The 22,522-nt window shown below is 47.8% G+C and overlaps 1 protein-coding gene across 3 annotated transcripts in view; it reads left to right on the forward strand.

The window, feature by feature from the left end:
• Positions 1 to 11,118: 11,118 nt before the first annotated feature.
• Positions 11,119 to 22,522, forward strand: part of LOC147119011 (uncharacterized) — a 43,647-nt gene continuing 32,243 nt past the window's right edge. The window contains exon 1 of one of the 3 annotated variants that reach the window (XM_085984741.1): positions 11,119 to 11,635. The gene's annotated coding sequence lies outside the window, so the exon portion shown is untranslated. The remainder of the gene's footprint in view (positions 11,636 to 22,522) is intronic. The other 2 variants (XM_085984742.1, XM_085984743.1) reach the window with 2 other exon arrangements.

Raw genomic sequence — 22,522 nt, forward strand, 5'->3', positions numbered from 1 at the left:
TAATATCTTTGAGTCACCATTGGGAGGGGAGATGGGTCTGTCCCCAGGAACCCTGGTCTGTTATACGATAAGGGAGATGGGTCTGTGGGGTCTGTCCCCAGGAACCCTGGTCTGTTACAGGATAAGGGAGATGGGTCTGTCCCCAGGAACCCTGGTCTGTTACAGGATAAGGGAGATGGGTCTGTGCGGTCTGTCCCCAGGAACCCTGGTCTGTTACAGGATAAGGGAGATGGGTCTGTGGGGACTGTCCCCAGGAACCCTGGTCTGTTACAGGATAAGGGAGATGGGTCTGTGGGGTCTGTCCCCAGGAACCCTGGTCTGTTACAGGATAAGGGAGATGGGCCTGTGGGGTCTGTCCCCAGGAACCCTGGTCTGTTACAGGATAAGGGAGATGGGTCTGTGGGGTCTGTCCCCAGGAACCCTGGTCTGTTACAGGATAAGGGAGATGGGTCTGTGGAGTCTGTCCCCAGGAACCCTGGTCTGTTACAGGATAAGGGAGATGGGTCTGTGGGGTCTGTCCCCAGGAACCCTGGTCTGTTGCAGGATAAGAGAGATGGGTCTGTGGGGTCTGTCCCCAGGAACCCTGGTCTGTTGCAATTTAAGAGCGATGGGTCTGTGGGGTCTGTCCCCAGGAACCCTGGTCTGTTACAGGATAAGGGAGATAGGTCTGTGGAGTCTGTCCCCAGGAACCCTGGTCTGTTGCAGGATAAGAGAGATGGGTCTGAGGGGTCTGTCCCCAGGAATCCTGGTCTGTTACAGGATAAGGGAGATGGGTCTGTGAGGTCTGTCCCCAGGAACCCTGGTCTGTTACAGGATAAGGGAAATGGGTCTGTCCCCAGGAACCCTGGTCTGTTACAGGATAAGGGAGATGGGTCTGTGGGGTCTGTCCCCAGGAACCCTGGTCTGTTACAGGATAAGGGAGATGGGTCTGTGGGGTCTGTCCCCAGGAACCCTGGTCTGTTACAGGATAAGGTAGATGGGTCTGTGGGGTCTGTCCCCAGGAACCCTGGTCTGTTACAGGATAAGGGAGATGGGTCTGTGCGGTCTGTTCCCAGGAACCCTGGTCTGTTACAGGGTAAGGGAGATGGGTCTGTGGGGTCTGTCCCCAGGAACCCTGGTCCATTACAGGATAAGGGAGATGGGTCTGTAGCGTGAGAAACAAAGGACACAGATTTAAGGTGATTGCCAAAAGAACCAAAGGCGATATGAGCAAATTTTTTAAGCAGCAAGTGGTTAGGATCTGGAATGCATTGCCTGAAAGGGTGGTGGATGCAGACTCAATCACGGCTTTCAAAGGGAGTTGGATAAGTATCTGAAAGAAAAACATTTACAGGGTTACAGGGAAAGGGCGGGGGAGTGGGACTAGCTGAAGTGATCTTACAGAGAGCCGGCACGGGCTCGACAGGCTGAATGGCCTCCTTCTGTGCTGTAACCATTCTATGATTCTAAGCTTATATTGTGGTTAATAACAGACAAACCCTGTTCTTTCCCCTGATCTGATTACAGATTCCAACCAGTCGATTCAGTGAATGGAATGTCTTATCAGTGTTGCCATGGTGACTTGTCTGCAGTGAAACGCCTGTTTGAGTTTCTAACTCAGACTAAACTTCTCTTTCCCATAATACACATTATATCAGACATTTGATGTCAATGTATTTTAGCCATGTTATGGTAATATCTCTAAAATCTACAGGAGATCAGATACACAAATCTTTAAAAGTTGGAGGACAAGTTTATAAAGTGGTTTAAAAATGTTACCCGAGGCTTTTTATAAATGGGGCGTAGAAAACAAAATCATCGGTTCGGCTGCAGTTAGAATAAGTTTTGGGCATCTTACACTGGGAAGGATGTCGGGACCACAGTGAGGCTGCAGAATAAATTCACTGAGGTTATACCATGGATGAGAGGCTTTAGTTATCAGAGAATCATAGAATGATACAGCACAAAAGGCGGCCATTCGGCCCATCGTGCTTGTGCCAGCTCTTTGGGAGAGCTATCCAATTAGTCCCACTCCCTTGCTCTTTCCCCATATCCCGGTAAATGTTTTCCCTTCAAATATTTATCCAATTCTCTTTTGAAAGTTACTCTTGAATCTGCTTCCTCCACCCTTTCAGGTAGTGCATTTCAGATCATAGTAACTCGCTGGGTAAAGAAATGTTTCCTCATGATGACCTGTCTGCAGTGAAGCGCCTGTTTGAGTTTCTAACTGAGGCGAACTTCTCTTTCCCAGGAGGAGAGACGAGAGAAACTGGGGCACTTCTCATTAGAACAAAGCAGGGTGAGAGGAGGTGTGAGCGAGGTGTTTAAACTTGATCAACGACACTGACCAAAATATCAGAAACACTCCCTGTCCCTCAGGACCTGTGTCCAGGGGAGAAGCTGATGGGTTTATCAGATCATCTTTGGGTTAAATGTTGTGCTCGTGGAGCTGAGCCCCGAGTGTCAGCATCAAACACTCTCCAGTCGGGTACAGCACGGGTTAGATACAGAGTAAACCCATCAGCCGCTCCCCGACACAGATACCGAGGGACAGGGAGTGTCCGGGACAATGACATTTCTCACTCAATAAGGTATAAATTGATCCTGTACCTCTCCCCATTAATCCTGGGCTCCACACGGGGCGAATCCTGCTCCTGTTTCCCTTCCTGTAACAGCACTGAGCTAAACCCAGCCCATAATGAGCAGGGCTCAGGGAGGTTGGTTGCTAGGCACTGCAGTGATGTCATAAAGCAGGGCCATTCAGCCCAGCTGGTCGTCTCCTTGTCCCTTTAAAGGTGGAGAGCCGGGACACCCTGTCTCTAAACACATCCCACCTGTTCATACTGAGAATCCCCGGGGAAGGCCCAAGGCCCAGAGTGTGGAACACAACCAAGGGGGAAAGAGGAGGAGAGAAGGGGAGGTAAATCAAGGAGTCGGGACTGAGGGACACCAAGCTTCAGTTTTAGAGCCTGTAGACTTCAGGAGGGGAAGAGTGAGTTCAGTAGTTTTAGGATCCAGGGAGAGAACAAGGAGCAGATGGGGAGACTGGTATGGATTCCAGCACAGTGAGGATGTAGGGGGAGGGAGATTGTGTCGGGCCATGTATTAGGGGTGTAGGAGGGACAAGGGAGGAAAGGTCAGAGGAGCAATTACTGCAGCAGTGCCCATAAATAGTGAGAGAGAGAAGGTGGGGGTTCGACTGGACCAGGGACAGTCTGTTAAACTCTCTGTTTGCTGTGACCAGTTTTCCTTTGGTTTAAAATGGCCTCCTGTAGCCCAGTGACACAAACAGCCCATTAAACTCCACCAATGGCCTTTGGTCTGGTGAGGTCTCCCTTTGTGAAACATCGGCTGTTGTTAAAGCTTTTCATTCTGACACGCTCACACTGAGAAATGAGCTGCAGAACTGCCGACACCGTCAGCTTTAAGGAGACGTTTCCCTTTGGAGATCAGATTGTCCATTGAGTTTGATTAAATTGATGTTAAAGTAACAAGGCTGCTTTGCCCCGTGACAATAACAGATTATCAGAATATTTCCCATAGGTTAAAATCCAATGTTACAGGGACTCACTGCCCTGGAGGGTTGAAGTGGACCCTGTGATATAATAGAATTTTCTGTCCTGTCAGACTTGGACATCTTGTAGATCCATCTTTTAACAAGTTGTGGGAACTCAGTTCTCAGATGATTCCACTCAGTTTGTAACAAGTCCTCAATCAGCTCGTCTTATTGTCGAGATATCAAGGACCCGACACACTGCGTGTGTGTGAAACAAAGCTCATTTAATTGACATTGATACAGATTAAACTCCAGCCCAGTTATAGGGGTTACTGACATCAGCTGAAACAAACCCCAACTGTCAGAATGAGCATGGTTCACTCCTGGATGTGATTAACAGCAGAATCCAGCCCCGCAGTCACATGTGCACCGTTGGTGTGTCTGCAGGTTGGATGAACGAGTGAATCACTTCCCACACACGGAGCAGGGGACCGGCCTCTCCCCAGTGTGAGTGCGTTGGTGTGTCAGCAGATCTTTTGTGCTTTTAATGCCCTTCTCACAGTCAGAACATTTATAAGGTTTCTTATCAGTGTGAACTCGTTGGTGTGTCAGCAGGTTGGCTGAATGAGCAAAACTTTGCCCACACACGGAGCAGGTGAACGGCCTCACCCCAGTGTGAATTCGCTGGTGTGTCTGAAGGTCAGATGACTGAATGAATCCCGTCCCACACTCAAAGCAGGTGAATGGCCTCTCCACAGTGTGAACTCGCTGGTGTTTCAGCAGGGTGGATGACTGAGTGAATCTCTTCCCAAACACGGAGCAGGTATACGGCCTCACCCCAGTGTGATTGCGTCGATGAGTTTCCAGCTGGGATGGGGCATTGAATCCCTTCCCACAGTCCCCACATTTCCACGGTTTCTCCATGGTGCGAGTGTCCTTGTGTCTCTCCCGGTTGGATGATCAGTTGAAGCCTCGTCCACACACACAACACGTGTACGGTTTCTCCCCGCTGTGAACAGTGTGATCTTTTTTCAGGCTGTGTAACTGCTCTTTCCACAGTCAGTGCACTGGAACACTCTCACTCGGGTGTGTGTGTCTCGGTGCTTTTCCAGTCACACTGATGTTTGAAATTTTTTCCCACAGACAGAACAGAGAAACATTTCTCCTTCCACATTCAAAGGCTGATGATAGTCAGGTCCTGATGAATGGAGTGACTCTGTCAGATCTTGATGTGATGATTGGTTTGAGTTTCCCATCTGCAAATCCTCCCCTTCTAATACCCTGTAAAAGGAGTTTACAAAAGTCATCATTCTAAGTAAAGGATAGAAATTCAGAACAGACAATTTTAGTTTCTATTGAACATTCTTTCCTCTCGTTTCCCAAAAGCTGTAAATCTCCGTCCCACACACTCTCCCTCCTCCCTGTGCTGAAATTCAAACCCATTGCACCATCTCCAACATTTTTCCTTTCAGCCAACTTTTCTCCCTCCCCTGAAGGTGCTGACTCTGGCTGGGTTCAGTTCTACATTCACTGGTTCCCCTCTCTCTCCTCCCCTGAAGGTGCTGACTCTGGCTGGGTTCAGTTCTACACTCACTGGTTCTCCTTCCCAGAAGGTGCTAACTCTGGCTCTAACCTTTCCAATACTCTGTCCTTCCTTATAAGCTTTTCTTCTGTAATATCTCACAATTTTGGTGAGGGGCACTCCTTGACCTGTCACAATTTCTCCTCCATTTACAGACACTCGCTGACCAGTCACCATTTCTCCTTCATTTACAGACACTCCCTGACCAGTCTCCATTTCTCCTCCATTTGCAGACGCTCCCTGACCAGTCACCATTTCTCCTCCATTTACAGACGCTCCCTGACCAGTCACCATTTCTCCTCCATTTACAGACGCTCCCTGACCAGTCACCATTTCTCCTCCATTTACAGACGCTCCGTGACCCGTCTCCATTTCTCCTTTATTTACAGACGCTCCCTGACCAGTCCCTATTTCTCATAGCGTCATACAGCACAGAAAGAGACCATCATGTCTGTGCCGGCCATCAAGCCCTGTCTATTCTAATCCCATTTTCCAGCACTTGGTCCGTAGCCTTGCATGTTATGGCGTTTCAAGTGCTCATCTAAATGCTTCTTGAATGTTGTGAGGGTTCCTGTCTCTACCACCCTTTCAGGCAGTGAGTTCCAGATTCCAACCACCCTCTGGGTGAAAAAGTTTTTCCTCAAATCCCCTCTAAACCTCCTGCCCCTTACCTTGAATCTATGCCCCCTGGTTATTGACCCCTCTACTAAGGGGAAAAGTTCCTTTCTATCTACCCTATCTATGCCCCTCATAATTTTGTACACCTCAATCAGGTCCCCCCTCAGCCTTTTCTGCTCTAAGGAAAACAACCCCAGCCTGTCCAGTCTCTCTTCATAGCTGAAGCGCTCCAGCCCAGGCAACATCCTGGTGAATCTCCTCTGCACCCTCTCCAATGCAATCACATCCTTCCTATAGTGTGGCGACCAGAACTGCACACAGTATTCCAGCTGTGGCCTAACTAGCGATTTGTACAGCTCCATCATAACCTCCCTGCTCTTATATTCTATGCCTCGGCTAATGAAGGCAAGTATCCCATATGCCATTTCAACCACCTTATCTACTTGTCCTGCTGCCTTCAGGGATCTATGTACATGCACACCAAGGTCCCTCTGATCTTCTGTCCTTCCGAGGGTCCTACCATTCATTGTGTAGTCCCTTGCCTTGTTAGTCCTCCTAAAATGCATCACCTTACACTTTTCAGGGTTAAATTCCATTTGCCACTGTTCTGCCCATCTAACCAACCTGTCCATATAGTCCTGTAGCCTGAGGCTTCCCTCCTCGCTATTTACCAATCCACCAATTTTCGTGTCATCTGCATTCATATCGAAATCATTAATGTACACTACAAACAGCAAAGGACCCAGCACCGATCCCTGCAGTACACCACTGGACACAGGCTTCCAGTCACAAAAACAACCTTCGACCATCACCCTCTGCCTCCTGCCACTAAGCCAATTTTGGATCCAATGTGCCAAATTGCCCTGGATCCCATGGGCTCTTACCTTCTTGACCAGTCTCCCATGCTGGACTTTGACAAAAGCCTTACTGAAGTCCATGTAGACTACATCAACCGCACTACCCTCATCCACACACCTAGTCACCCCCTCGAAAAATTCAATCAAATTGGTTAGACATGATCTCCCCCTGACAAAGCCATGCTGACTATCCTTGATTAATCCTTGCCTCTCCAAGTGGAGACTAATTCCGTCCCTCAGAATTTTTTACACTAATTTCCCTACCACTGATGTTAGGCTCACTGGCCTGTAATTCCCTGGTTAACCCTACTACCCTTCTTGAATAATGGTACTACATTAGCTGTTCTCCAGTCCTCTGGCACCTCCCCTGTGGCCATAGAGGTTCTGAAAATTTGTGTCAGAGCCCCTGCAATCTCCTCCCTTGCCTCACACAGCAACCTGGGATACATCTCGTCTGGGCCTGGGGATTTATCCACTTTTAAGCCCGCTAAAACTGCTAGTACCTCCTCCCTCTCAATACTAATTTGTTCAAGTAAATCACAATTCCCCTGCCTGGTTTCTATGCGTACATCGTCCTTCTCCATAGTGAACACAGATGCAAAATATCCATTTAAAACCTCACCCATTTCTTCCAGCTCTACACACAGATTGCCACTTTTGTCCCTAATGGGCCCTACTCTTTCCCTGGTTATCCTCTTGCCCTTAATATACTTATAAAACACCTTGGGATTTTCCTTTATTTTGCCCGCCAGTGTTTTTTCATGCCCCCTCTTCGCTCTCCTAATTTCTTTTTTAAGTACCCACCTTTGCACTTTCTATTCTCCTCTAGGGCTTCCACTGTTTTTAGTTCTTTGTATCTGCCAAAAGCCTCCCTTTTTTTCCTAATCCATTCTTGTATATCCCTTGCCATCCAGTGTTCCCTGGGCTTGTTGGTCCCACCCTTGACCTTTACGGGAACATGCTGGCATTGTATTCTCTCTATTTCCTTTCTGAAAGACTCCCGCTGCTCTGATGAGGGGTTTTTACAAGTGGGGAAAATGCTCGAGTCCATTATAAAAGATGTAATAGCAGAGCACTTGGAAAACAGTGACAGGATCGGACAAAGTCAACATGGATTTACAAAAGGTAAATCGTGCTTGACTAATCTACTGGAATTTTTTGAGGATGTAACTGGTAGAATAGATAAGGGAGAACCAGTGGATATGGTGTATTTGGACTTTCAGAAGGCTTTCGATAAGGTCCCGCATAAGAGATTAGCATGTAAAGTTATGGCACATGGGATTGGGGGCAAGGTACTGACTTGTATAAAGAACTGGTTGGCAGACAGGAAGCAAAGAGTTGGAATAAACGGCTCTTTTTCCGAGTGGCAGGCAGTGACTAGTGCGGTACCGTAGGGATCGGTCCTGGGACCCCAGCTATTCACAATATATATAAATGATCTAGAAGAGGGAACTAAATGTAATATCTCCAAGTTTGCAGACGACACAAAGCTGGGTGGGCGTGTGTGCTGTGAGGAGGATGCCGAGAAACTCCAGTATGATTTGGACAGGTTGGGTGATTGGGCAGAAGCATGGTAGATGCTGTAGAATGTGGATAAATGCGAGGTTATCCACTTTGGTGGCAAAAACAGGAAGGCAGATTATTATCTGAACGGCAATAGATTGGGAGAAGGGGAAGTGCAACGAGGCCTGGGTGTCCCTGTGCACCAGTCGCTGAAGGTAAGCATGCAGGTGCAGCAGGCGGTTAAGAAGGCAAATGGTATGTTGGCCTTCGTAGCGAGAGGCTTCGAGTACAGGAACAAGGATGTCTTGCTGCAGTTGTACAGGGCCTTGGTGAGACCACATCTTGAGTATTGTGTGCAGTTTTGGTCGCCTTATCTGAGGAAGGATGTTCTTGCCATGGAGGGAGTGCAGCGAAGATTCACCAGACTGATACGCTGGGATGGCGTATGACGTATGAGGAGAGATTGGGTCGATTAGGCTTATACTCGCTGGAGTTTAGAAGAATGAGTGGGGATCTCATTGACAGACTAGTTGCAGGAAGGATGTTCCCGATGGTCGGGGAGTGCAAAACCAGGGGTCACAGTCTAAGGATAAGGGGTAAGCAATTTAGGACAGAGATGAGGAGGAATTTCTTCACCCAGAGAGTGGTGAGCCTGTGGAATTCTCTACCACAGAAGGCAGTGCAGGCCAATTCATTAAATATATTCAAGGAGTTAGATATATTTCTTAAGGCTAAAGGGATCAAGGAATATGGGGAGAAGGCAGGGACAGCGTGCTGAATTTGGATGATCAGCCATGATCTCATTGAATGGTGGAGCAGGCTCGAGGGGCCGAATGGCCTACACCTGCTCCTATCTTCTATGTTTCTAAGTAGCTGATCCCAGTCCACTTTGGCCAGATCCTGCCTTATCATATTAAAATCGGCCTTCCCCCAATTTAGAACCTTTATTTCCGGTCCATCTTCCTTTTCCATGACTACCTTAAATCTCACCGAATTATGGTCACTGTCACCAAAATGCTCTCCTACGGACACTTCTACCACTTGTCCAGCTACATTCCCTAGAATTAGGTCCAGTACCGCCCCCTCTCTTGTAGGACTTTCTACATGCTGGCTCAAAAAGCTCTCCTGGATGCACTTTAAGAATTCCGCACCCTCTAAGCCTTTCACACTCTGACTATCCCAGTTAATACTGGGGAAGTTGAAATCCCCCACTATTATTACGCTATTATTTCTACACTTCTCTGTGATTTGCCTACATATCTGTTCCTCTATCTCCCCCTGACTGGGGACCTATAGTACACTCCCAGCAAAGTGCTTGCCCCCTTTTTGTTTTTAAGTTCTCTCCATATGGCCTCATTAGAGGAACCTGCTAAGATATCATCCCTCCTTACTGCAGTAATTGACTCCTTGATTAATATTGCGGCACCCTCTCCTCATTTACACCCGCCTCTGTCTCGCCTGAAGATTCTATACCCCGGAATATTGAGCTGCCAGTCCTCCATTTACAGACGCTCCCTGACCAGTCCTCATTTGTCCTCCATTTACAGACGCTCCCTGACCAGTCACCATTTCTCCTCCATTTACAGACGCTCCCTGACCAGTTCCCATTTCTCCTCCATTTACAGACGCTCCCTGACCAGTCACCATTTCTCCTCCATTTACAGATGCTCCCTGACCGGTCACCATTTCTCCTCCATTTACAGACGCTCCCTGACCAGTCACCATTTCTCCTCCATTTACAGATGCTCCCTGACCGGTCACCATTTCTCCTCCATTTACAGACGCTCCCTGACCAGTCACCATTTCTCCTCCATTTACAGGCACTGCCTGTCTCGCTGGGGATTTCCCAGCACTTCCTGGTTGTCCCGGAGTTTGAGTCTTAAACTGGCGGGTAGTTGTGGGGAGGCGGATAATGTTGAGTGTTTTAATAATGGGGCCTGGGGCCACACTCGGGGTGTGAGCAGCCCGTGTCCCCCACCGGGGTTTATTATTTTTTTTAAATTTTATTTTTTACATAGTTAGATGAATTTTTAATTATAATCAAGGCCACTGATTACAGCTTCTATGCAAATCTGCACATGCTCATAGAATTTGAGCCCTATAATATTAACACTCCTATAATGGTGCATAATAAAATCACCATTTAACATTTTTCAATCACAGTAATCATTGACCCCCCACACCAGATTGTATTCACCCTGAGCAACGCCATGAGAGATACACTAGTTACCTGAAGATTACCCTCGATTGCATTGGGAAAATAATTTGACTTGCGAGAAGATAGATCCCTGTATAAACCTTCATATAAACTCAGACATATTTCACATATCCCGGACTATAGCAGTTGAAATACACGAGCATTCAGTCACCTGTTTGCCAATACAATAGTTTCAGTTGAATTTGCTGCCTGTCTGTGAGGTCATTGGCGGCAGCTTGGTGAAAGGAGCCCGCGGGCAGTTTCTGATTAGACCTTTCATTGGGTCCGATATAAATGTTGTGATCGTTTCTATAGCAACGAAGCCTGTGTGTGGACCTTGTGGGCAGACTGTGTTTCACTCAAAGTAACTTCAGGTGCTGCTTCTGTCAGGAGATTTCTGTTTCTCTCTGCCCTGCTTGAGCAGTCTGAGGGAAGGGCCGATCAAGTAGAAGATCGGAATAGCAAAGATTTCACTATTTTACCATGAGCACTGGGCAGAGCCTGTCCACAGTGCGCTCCGACACTCACACTACTTTCTCGGTGTAATAATTTAACCCGCTCCCTGAGCTCGGGGTGTGAGCGGCCCGCGTCCCCCCGGGGTTCATGAACCCGCTCCCCGAGCTCGGGGTGTGAGCGGCCCGCGTCCCCCCGGGGTTCATGAACCCGCTCCCTGAGCTCGGGGTGTGAGCGACCCGCGTCCCCCCGGGGTTCATGAACCCGCTCCCTGAGCTCTCTCATCTGATGTGTTAGCGGTTGCGGCCAAGGTCCGCGCATGCTCAGCTCACACTGCCCGGGTGATTGACGGGAGCTCCGGACCAATAGGAAGAGCGGGGCGGGGCTGGAGGACCGAGCGGGCGGCGGGGCCTCCAACCAATCGGAGTGTGTGAGGGGCGGGGCTTGACCTTTAAGCCTGAACAACAGTGCGGAAGGCCTAGGGTGGAAGACCCAGAAGAGAGTGTCCTAGGCGGGAGGCCCAGCACGGAGAACCCCAGGCAGGAGGCCTAGGGCGGAGCGGCTGGTCGACAGAAGCGGAGTCGGGAGATGCTGTGAGTGAGCATGCTGCACGGTTTCTAAAGGTCGAAGAACGGTCTTGGGCCCGAATGAGTTCCAGCGGCCCCGTCTGTGCTCCATCTGGTGGCAGCTGTGAGGCTTTGTTTCGGTGATGGGATCGGGTTTGTGCGCCGCCATTTGGTGGAGGAAAGACAGACTGTTCCCATCTATAGTATGGTGCTTGAACAGCCATAAGATGGGAAAAGAGAACGGGATAAAAGTAAAAAAGGAAAATAAAAGACAAAACAAGGTATATCGGCAAGGAATAACGAATGTCTTGATGGCTGGGTCCTGTGAGTGATAACAGCGAGAAGGGAATTTGAGTAGTCGTTTTCTTCTTTTACGGGATTTGAGTAAGTGGTCGGTTTCTTTTCTGTGGAAAGGTTGAAGACTGTGGATAAGGATTATGACATTATATGGTTAGATAACATCAAGTGAAGACGAAGAGTTATTAGAGTGCCAATAGGACTGGCATTGAACTAGTATTACTTGTTTTTGAAGAAGTTTCGGGTTCTGGTTAAAAGTAGTTTACTTGAAGTCTTAAGTGATTTTTTGATATGGTTGTGGGATTTTCTATATTGTGTTATTTAGTGTTAAAGCCTTCCTTGAACGAACGAACGCTCTAGTGAACGCACGCATGCGGATACAAATATATGCACGCATACACAATGGAACTTACGTTCGACCGAATGAAGGGCCCGCTCCCCAGGATGGGGGTCACTCGGTGAGCGTGAGGCCTGCCGGACGGATGAACGAATGCACACAGGTAGACAAATGATACGCACGCTGACACATTGGAACTTACGGTCGACCGGATGAAGGGCCCTCGCTCCCCAGGTTAAAGTCGGCTTGGTGAGCGTGAAGCCTGCCGGACAGATGAACGAACACATAGGCATGCACGCAGATAGAAATGGCACACATGTACGCAGTCATGCACATGGAACTTGCGCTTGAGCGGACGAATGGAGGAATGAATGAGTGAATGAACAATGCCAGTTGGACTGGCGTGTACGGATTCTTGGTTTATTAAATAGTTGCAGTTTGTACTGTAAACATTTTTTAAAAAAAGAAAAAAAATGAACCCTGGGGTGACGCGGGCTGCACACGCCCCGAGTGCGGCCCCAGGCCCCATTATTAAAACAGTCAACATTATCCGCTTCACAAACACCCGGGGTGGGCCTCAGGCCCCAAACAAGAGCCTCCGGGCCGGGCGTTTGCCCCGAGCGGGGCGGCAGCTGCGGGGCTTTCTCCCGGTGACAGGCCTGGGGTAACGGCCGCCATCTTGAGAGGCTCAGGGGTTAGCAGGGCGCATACGCGGCCCCCTTGGCCAGGAACCAGGAGGACTCACAGTGATGGCTTTTGTAAACTCCTTTTACAGGCTGTGAGAAGGGCAGCATTTACACACTGCAAAATCAAACCAAACATCACATCAAGATTTGACAGTCACTCCATTCATCAGGACCCAAATATCATCAGCCTGTGAATGTGGAAGGAGAAATGTTTGCCTGTTCTGTCTGTGGGAAAAGATTTCAAACATCAGTGTGATTGGAAAAGCACTGAGACACACATACCCAAGTGAGTGTGTTCCAGTGCACTGACTGTGGAAAGAGCTTTAACCAGTTACACAGCCTGAAAAAACATCGCATCATTCACAGCGGGGAGAAACCGTACACGTGTTCTGTATGAGGACGAGGCTTCAACTGATCGTCCAACCTGGAGAGACACAAGGACACCCGCACCATGGAGAAACTGTGGAAATGTGAGGACTGTGGGAAGGGATTCAATTACCCATCTGAGTTTGAAAACTCCTCGACGCAGTCACACCGGGGAGAGGCCGTTCGCCTGCTCCGTGTGTGGGAAGGGATTCACTAAGTCATCCCACCTGCTGACACACCAACTTGTTCACCTTGATAGAGCTTTTAAATGTGCTGACTGTGAGAAGAGCTTTAAAAGCGCAAAGGATCTGCTGACACACCAACGGGTTCACACTGGGGCGAGGCCATTCACCTGCTCTGTGTGGTAAAGGATTCACTCTATCATCCAGTCTCAAGGCCCACCAACGCACTCACAGCGGAGAGAGGCTGTTCACCTGCTCTGTGTGTGGGAAGGGATTCACTACTTCATCCAACCTGCTGACACACCAACGGGTTCACACTAGGGAGAATCCGTTCACCTGCTCCGTGTGTGGGAAGAGATTCACTCGATCATCTTACCTGGTGAGACACCAGCAAGTTCATAAGTGACTGTAGGGGTAGGATTCTGCTGTTAATCACATCCTATGTTTGTTTCTACCAATGTTATTAACCCCTATAACTGGGCTGTGTTATGTTTGTTATTTCTCCAAGATAAGGGACTAATTGATGTCCATTTTAGGGCCTTTTCTCCTTTTTGAACTCTAGATTAGTTCAGTTCTCATACCTTCGGTTACTCTCATGGACAAGTCCCAGCTCCCCATACCTTCCAGAGTGCCTCTCCTAGCCTTGGTATCCAGGGAAGGTATCGGTAACACACCCGGGATCACTAAACACAAAACCCAGTCTGTTAATCACTTTCAGCTACTGGACTTAGTGTGTGCCCCCCCAGCATCTCTCTCTCCTTCGATCTGTGAATAGAGCATCACGCCTCAGAACCTGGTTTTAAATTTATTCAGCAAATCTATTTACCAGAAGCTCGCAGGGTGATGAGGCAGTGTTGAGGTGCTGCTGTACCAGCCTTGGCTCAGTGGGCAGCACTCTCGCCTCTGAGTCAGAAGGTTGTGGGTTCAAGTCCCACCCTAGAGACTTGAGCACAAGAATCTCGGCTGACACTCCTGTGCAGTACTGAGGGAGTGTTGCACTGTCGGAAGTGCCGTCTTTCGGATGAAACATTAAACCGAGGCCCTGTCTGCGCTCTCGGGTGGAAAAGATCCCATGGCACTATTGAGAAGGAGAGCAGGGGAGTGATTTCTGGTGTCCTGGCCAATATTTATCACTAAAATAAAACAGATGACCTGGTCATTATCACATTGCTGTTTGTGGGAGCTTGCTGTGCACAAATTAGCTGCCACGTTTTCTACATTACAACAGTGACTATGCTTCAAAAGTACTTGATTGGTTGTGAAGTGTTTTGGGGCATCCTGAGGTCATGAAAGAGGCTGTATAAATGCAAGTCTCATCTTTACGTGTGTGAGTGGAATAGATAGGCGTTGCTGCGTCCGCAAACGAGACTCCAGGATGGTGTGTTGCCTTCTGAAGGCTTTGTGTCTTAATGCGAGGAGCATTCGTAATAAGGTGGATGAATTGGCTGTGCAAATAGAGGTAAACTAATATGATTTGGTTGGGATTACGGAAACGTGGCTCAAGGATGGCCAAGGCTGGGAACTCAACATCCAGGGGTATTCGATATTCAGGTAAGCTAGGCAAAAAGGAAAGGGAAATAACAACAGAAAATGCTGGAAAAACTCAGCAGGTCAGGCAACATCCGTGGAGAGAAATTTGAGTTGACGTTTCGGGTTTGACCCTTCTTCAAAACAGGGTTTTCTTCAAAGAAGGGTCAAACCTGAAACGTCAACTCAAATTTCTCTCCATGGATGTTGCCTGGCCTGCTGAGTTTTTCCAGCATTTTCTGTTGTTATTTTGGATTTCCAACATCTGCAGTATTTTGCTATCGTAAAAAGGAAAGGGAGGTGGGGTAGCATTACTGGTTAAAGAAGGGATTAACACAATTGTAAGGAAGGACATTAGCTCTGATGATGTGGAATCTGTATGGGTAGAATTGAGAAATACTAAGGGGCAGAAAACGTTAGTGGGAGTGGTATACAGACCTCCAAACAGTAATGCGGAGGTCAGGGATGCCATTAAAAGGGAAATGAAAGAAGCGTGCAATAAGGGCACAGCAGTCATCATGGGTGACTTTAAGCTACATAGAGATTGGGCTAACCAAATTAGTAACGATACTGTGGAGGAGGAATTCCTGGAGTGTTTACGGGATGGTTTCCTGGACCATTATGTCGAGGAACCAACTGGAGATCAGGCCATCTTAGACTGGGTATTATGTAACGAGAAAGGATTATTTAGCAATCTTGTTGTACGAGGCCCCTTGGGTCGGAGCGATTTATAATATGATCGAATTCTTCATTAAGATGGAGAATGAAGTAGTTGACTGAGACTAGGATCCTAAATTTAAATAAAGGAAACTACGATGGTCTGAGGCGCGAGTTGGGTAGGATTGATTGGGGAATGTCACTCAAAGGGTTGACTGTGGATAGGCAATGGCAAACATTCAAAGACCGAATGGATGAACTACAGAATTTGTTCATCCCAGTTTCGCATTAAAATAAAACAAAAAAGGTGACTCAACCGTGGCTAACAAGGGAAATTAGGGATAGCATAAGATCCAAGGAGAGGACATACAAATTGGCCAGAAAAAGTAATAATCCTTAGGATTGGGAGCAGTTTAGGAGTCAACAAAGGAGGACAAAGGGATTAATTAAGAAGGGGAAAATAGAATATGAGAGTAAGCTTGCAGGGAACATAAAAACTGACTGTAAAAGCTTTTATAGATATGTGAAGAGAAAAAGATTGAAGTCAAGCATAGGTCCCTTGCAGTCAGAATCAGGGGAATTTATAATGGGGAACAAAGAAATGGCAGACCAACTAAATACATATTTTGGTTCTGTCTTCACAAAGGAGGACACAAAAAACCTCCCAGAGATGCCGGGGAACATAAGGTCTGATGAAAGGGTGGAACTGAAAGAAATCAGTATTTGTAGGGAAATGGTGTTAGGAAAATTGATGGGACTGAAGGCCGATAAATCCCCAGGGCCTGATAATCTACATCCTAGGGTACTTAAGGAAGTGGCCCTAGAAATAGTAGATGCATTGCTGATCATCTTCCAACATTCAATGGAACAGTACCCATAGATTGGAGGGTAGCTAATATTACCCCACTATTCAAAAAAGGTGGTAGAGAGAAAACAGGGAATTACAGACCAGTAAGCCTGACATCGGTAGTGGGGGAAATACTAGAGTCCATTATAAAAGATGTAATAGCAGAGCACTTGGAAAACAGTGACAGGATCGGACAAAGTCAACATGGATTCACAAAAGGTACATCATGCTTGACTAATCTACTGGAATTTTTTGAGGATGTAACTGGTAAAATAGATAAGGGAGAGCCAGTGGATGTGGCATATCTAGACTTTCAGAAGGCCTTCGTTAAGGTCCCGCATAAGAGATTAGCGTGTAAAGTTAAGGCACATGGGATTGGGGGCAAGGTATTGACTTGGATAGAGAACTGGTTGGCAGACAGAAAGCAAAGAGTTGGAATAAAGAGGTCTTTTTCTGAATGGCAGGCAGTGACTTGTGGGGTACTGCTGGGATCGGTCCTAGGACCCCAGCTATTCACAAAATATATATATGATCTGGACAAGGGAACTAGATGTAATATCTCCAAATTTGCAGATGACACAAAGCTGGGTGGGCGTGTGTGCTGTGAGGAGGATGTCGAGAAACTCCAGGATGATTTGGACAGGTTGGGTGATTGGGCAGAAGCATGGCAGATGCAGTATAATGTGGATAAATGTGAGGTTGTCCACTTTGGTGGCAAAAACAGGAAGGCAGATTATTATCTAAATGGCAATAGATTGGGAGAAGGGGAAGTGCAACAAGACCTGGGCGTCATTGTGCACCAGTCGCTGAAGGTAAGCATGCAGATGCAGCAGGCGGTTAAGAAGGCAAATGGTATGTTGGCCTTTGTAGCGAGAGGGTTTGAGTACAGGAACAAGGATGTCTTGCTGCAGTTGTACAGGGCCTTGGTGAGACCACATCTTGAGTATTGTGTGCAGTTTTGGTCGCCATATCTGAGGAAGGATGTGCTTGCCATGGAAGGAGTTCAGGTAAGATTCACCAGGCTGATACCTGGGATGGCAGGAATGACTTATGAGGAGAGATTGGGTCGATTGGGCTTGTACTCGCTGGAGTTTAGAAGAATGAGAGGGGATCTCATTGAAACTTATAAAATTCTGACAGGACTGGACAGACTAGATGCAGGAAGGATGTTCCCGATGGTCGGGGAGTCCAGAACCAGGGGACACAGTCTAAGGATAAAGGGTAGGCCATTTAGGACAGAGATGAGGAGGAATTTCTTCACCCAGAGAGTGGTGAACCTGTGGAACGCTCTACCACAGAAGGCGGTGGAGGCCAGTTCATTAAATATATTCAAGAAGGAGTTGGATATATTTCTTAAGGATAAAGGGATATGGGGAGAAAGCAGGGACCGGGTACTGAATTTGGATGATTAGCCATGATCGCACTGAATGGCGGAGCAGGCTCGAGGGGCCAAATGGCCTACTCCTCCTATCTTCTATGTTTCTATGTTACAGGCTGGAGAGAGGAATAATTCAATCTGACACCGAGCTGTGTGATTGGTTCAGTCTCCACTAATATTGACTGTCAGAAATACCCAAGAAGCAGTTTTTGACCAATATCGGCTCCCACAGGGATGAGGAATTCACAGAGTTACAGAGAGTCTGCAGCACAGAAACAGGCCATTCGGCCCAACTGGTCCGTGCCGGTGTTTCTGCTCCACACGAGCCTCCTCCTGCTCCTCTTCATCCAAACTTATCAGCAGATCCTTCTATTCCTTTCTCCCTCGTGTACTTATCGAGCTTCCCCTGTAATGTATCCGTGCTATTCACCTCAACCACTCCATGTGGTAGCGAGTCCCACATTCTCACCACTCTCTGGGTAAAGAATTCCACATTGAATTTATTGGTGACTCTCTTATATTTATGGCCCCTAGTTTTGGATTCCCCCACAGAAGGAAACCTCTTCTCTCCGTCCACCCTATCGAACCTCTTCACAGTTTTAAAGACCTCTATCAGGTCGAGAGAAAAGAGCCCCGGCCTGTCCAGTCTTTCCTGATAAGTACATCCTCTCAGTTCTGGTATAACCCTGTGAATCTTTTTTGCACAGACTCCAGTGCCTTTATATCCTCTTTATAATATGGAGACCAGAACTGTGCAGAGTTCTCCAAGTGTGGTCTAACCAAGGTTCGACACAAGTTTAACAGAACTTCTCTACTTTTCAATTCTATCCCTCTAGAAATGAAGCCCAGTGCTTGGTTTGCTATTTTTAAAGGCCTTATTAAGCTACTCGTCAGAAAACCCCGGGTAAGATACACCCAGCGAGCCCACTCTGAACCCAGTTTGCTGCTCCCTCTGTGCCCAGCACTGCCTGCACCCCCGGCGCACGGAAGTGGAATTTCAAAAGAAGGAAGGAATCTGTCAGCATTTGAAAGGCTTTTAGAAAGAATTCAAGGTGTTTCAGAGAGTTGGGATCTTTCTCTACTCTCGGGGAGTTAGATATCAGCCTTTCTCCTGTGAATATCGAGCTGCCTTATAGGGCCGTGATCATCTTTGAAAGAGCTGCCAATTAATCCCATTCCCCGGCCCTTTCCCCATAGCCCCACAAACTTTTCCTTTAAGTAGATCCAATTCCCTTTTGAAAGTTACTATTGAATCTGCGTCCACCCCCTTTCAGACAGTGCATTCCAGATCACAACAACTCACGGAGTGAAAAATGTCTCATCTGCCCTCTGGCTTTTTGTCCATTATTTGTTGAGACGTGTTTACTTGTTAAATATAGTTTGAGTGGAATTAAATTTAAAACCAGGTTTGCAGGCATGATTCTCTATTCACACATCGAAGGTGAGAGAGATGCTGTGGGGCACACACTAAGCCCAGTAGCTGAAAGTGATTAACAGACTGGGTTTTGTGTTTAGTGATCCCGGGTGTGTTACCGAGACCTTCCCTGGATACCAAGGCTAGGAGAGGCACTCTGGAATGTATGGGGAGTTGGGACTTGTCCATGAGAGAAACCGAAGGTATGAGAACTGAAATAATCTAGAGTTAGAAAGGAGAAAAGGCCCTAAAATGGAGCAGTCAGTAGCAGGACATCAATTCATCTCTTATCTTGGAGAAATCAAATACTCTACACACTGTGTTTGAAACAAAGGTGATTTATTTGACATATTAAACTCCAACCCAGTTATGGGGGTTATTAACATCAGCAGAAACAAACCCCAACTATCAGAATGAACATGGTTCAGTCCTGGATGTGATTAACAGCAGAATCCAACCCCTGCAGTCACTTGTGAACTCGGTGTCTCTCCAGGTTGGACGATCAGTTGAAGCCTTGTCCACACACACAACACATGTACGGTTTCTCCCAGCTGCGAACGGTGCAATGTTTTTTCAGGCTGTGGAACTGGTTAAAGCTCTTTCCACAGTCAGTGCACTGGAACACTCTCACTCGGGTGTCTGTGTCTTGGTGCTTTTCCAGTCACACTGATGTTTGAAATCTTTTCACAGACAAACATTTCTCCTTCCACATTCAAAGGCTGATAATATTCAGGTCCTGATGAATCGAGTGACTGTCAGATCTTGATGTGATGTTTGGTTTGAGTTTCATAAGAACATAAGAAATCGGAGCAAGAATAGGCCATTCGGCCCCTCGAGCCTGCTCCACCAGTCAATAAGATCCTGGCTGATCTTCTACCTCGTCTCCACTTTCCTGCACTATCCCCATATCCCTTGATGCCCTTAATATTCAAAAATCTGTTGATCTCTGTTTTGAATATACTCAACGACTGAGCCTCCACAGCCCTCTGGGGTAGAGAATTCCAAAGATTCACCAGCCTCCGAGAGAAGAAATGTCTCTTCAACTCAGTCCTAAATGGCCGACCCTTATTCTGAGACTGTGACCCCTGGTTCTAGATTCCCCAACCAGGGGAAACATCCTCCCTGCATCTACCCTGTCAAGCCCTGAGAGAGTTTTGTGTGTTTCAGTAAGATCACCTCTCATTCTTCTAAACTCTAGTGAATATAGACCTAGTCTACTCAATCTCTCCTCATAGGACAATATCCCCATCCCAGGAACCAGTCTGGTGAACCTTTGTTGCACTCCCTCTATGGCAAGTATATCCTTCCTTAGGTAAGGAGACCAAAACTGTACACAATACTCCAGGTGTGGTCTCACCAGGGCCCTATATAATTGCAGTAAGATGTCTTTACTCTTATACTCAAATCCTCCTGTAATAAAGGCCAATGTTTCCAGTTTGCATATTTTCCCATATTTCTAATAACCTGTAAAAGGAGTTTACAAAAGTCAGCCCTGTAAGTACAGGATAGAAATTCAGAACATTCTTCCCTGTCCTGTTCCCCAAAACTGTAAATTCTGTATTGCCTGCTCTTTGTGGCGATGGGCTTACAGTTGGGGGTGAGGTTAGCAAACAGTGGGGGGGGGGGGTGACTCTGAGTGTGGAGAGGTTGCACCTGGTGCGCGGCGGGCAATTTGGAAGCTGCTGGCTGCGGACTGTGAGTGGGGGGAGGGGTCCACCGTACGCCATCGTAACACTTTTAAGGTGGCACTGAAAATCTAACCCCAGTAGAACGGCAGCGCAGAGGTGGGGCAGGACCAGAAGTTTAAAATTATCGTACACAGTCCCGTCTACTAAGAGTGTCACCACGCAGTAGCCGCCAATGTCCGCCGACTGGGACTCGGAGGCCATAGCAATCCGCTGGTGCGCAGGCAGGACTGGGAGAGAGCAACGCCGCACCGTGTTGGGGTGGATGAAGCTCTCCGTGCTCCCAGAGTCAAAAAGGCAGATTGTTTCGTGACCATTTACCTTAATGTCCATTGTGGACCGGGCCAGTTGGTGCGGTCTCGCTTGGTCCAGCGTAACGGAGGCCAGCGTAGGGGTCGGTGTGTCGCTGCGGGTATCCGATGAGGCGGTGTTGGGGGCCTGCTGCGTCCCGGCTGGCGTCGCCAATGATCCCCATGTGGCTGGAGGCGTCCAAAATGGCTGCTGTTCCGGTGGTTCGCACATGGCTGGGGAGGCCCAAGATGGCGGCCCAGCACGGCCCACACGCGGCGCTGCTGGGGTTCGGGGTGGCTTTGGCCCTGCAGACGCTGGCGTAGTGTCCCTTCTTCCCGCAGTGCGCTCTGGGGTGTTTGGCCTGGCCACAGAAGTAGCATTTTTGGCCTTGGGACACTGCTGCGGTAGTTGGGCCGTGGCTGGGGTGGCACGGCGCTATGAGACGGTCCTACCGTGTCCCAGGCTGTCGTTCCCCGCGGCGTCCACGGTGCAGGGGAGTAGGCATCCATGCCCCGGTAGGCTGCGTCCAATGATAGTGCGAGTTCAGAGGCCTTGTTGAGGTCGAGGTCACTCTGCTCCAACAGTCGCTGTCGGGTGTAATTGGACCTGTGGCCCGCTACAAAAGCGTCCCGGATAAGTTCCTCTGTACACGGCGGCCTTTACATCCTTACAACCACAGGCCCGGCCAAGCACAGACAGTGGCTGAAGGTATTCCTCGGTCGATTCCCCAGGTTGTTGTTTACGACTCCCCAGGAGGTGCCTGGCGTACACCTCGTTCACTGGGCGCGTGTACTGGTCCTTGAGGAGCTTGATAGCAGCCGTGTACGAGGTCACGTCCTGGATGACCGAGTACGCTCGGTGGTTCACTTTGGAGGTCAGGACATCCAGTTTGTCCTCATCCGATTGACCGTTGCAGCGGAGGCGATCAGGAATTTTTCAAAGCACCTAAGCCAGTGAGCAAACTTGGTGGATGCGTCCGCCTCCCGATGGTGTAAGTCCAGGCATGCTGGTGTGAGGATCTACTCCATTATAAAAAATCTTGTTAATAAAATTGATGCGCTATCAATTACTCAAAAGACTGAGGTTAAGCGAGTAACTAACAGGCTTTTATTAACAAGAGAATGAAAGTGTGCCTCGAGTGGTCGACCAGTCCAGAATATCGAGGGACTGTGGAGCAGTCACCTTTATACCTGGACTCGTGGGAGGAGTCAGCCGAGGCATGTACAGACATGTACACAGTGGAATACAAACTGGTTTACCACACTTACTAACCCCGATAATTGGCTGGAGATTAATATTCTTTAAATATTTAAAAGAAATATTTGCTTGAAACGGAGTGTTTCGAATATTTGATTTCTCCATGATAAGAGACTAATTTAATGTTCTGTTACCGACTTACATTTTTCGGCCTTTTCTTACTCTATTATTTCAGTTCTCATCTCTTTTGCCTTCTACTACATCAAACCCCAAGCTTGTTCCGTTTGAGTACATGGCTTGTGGGTGTCATAGACTGAACTGCAGTGTCTCACTTACACTCATCTGAAATTTCTTTGAACCACCGCTTTACAGAACTATCTTGCATAAGATTAGAAATAGAAACATAG

This window comes from Somniosus microcephalus, chromosome 4 (genome assembly GCF_052327205.1).
Source record: "Somniosus microcephalus isolate GS21.2 chromosome 4, FLI_Smic_1.0, whole genome shotgun sequence".
Lineage (NCBI taxonomy): Eukaryota > Metazoa > Chordata > Chondrichthyes > Squaliformes > Somniosidae > Somniosus > Somniosus microcephalus.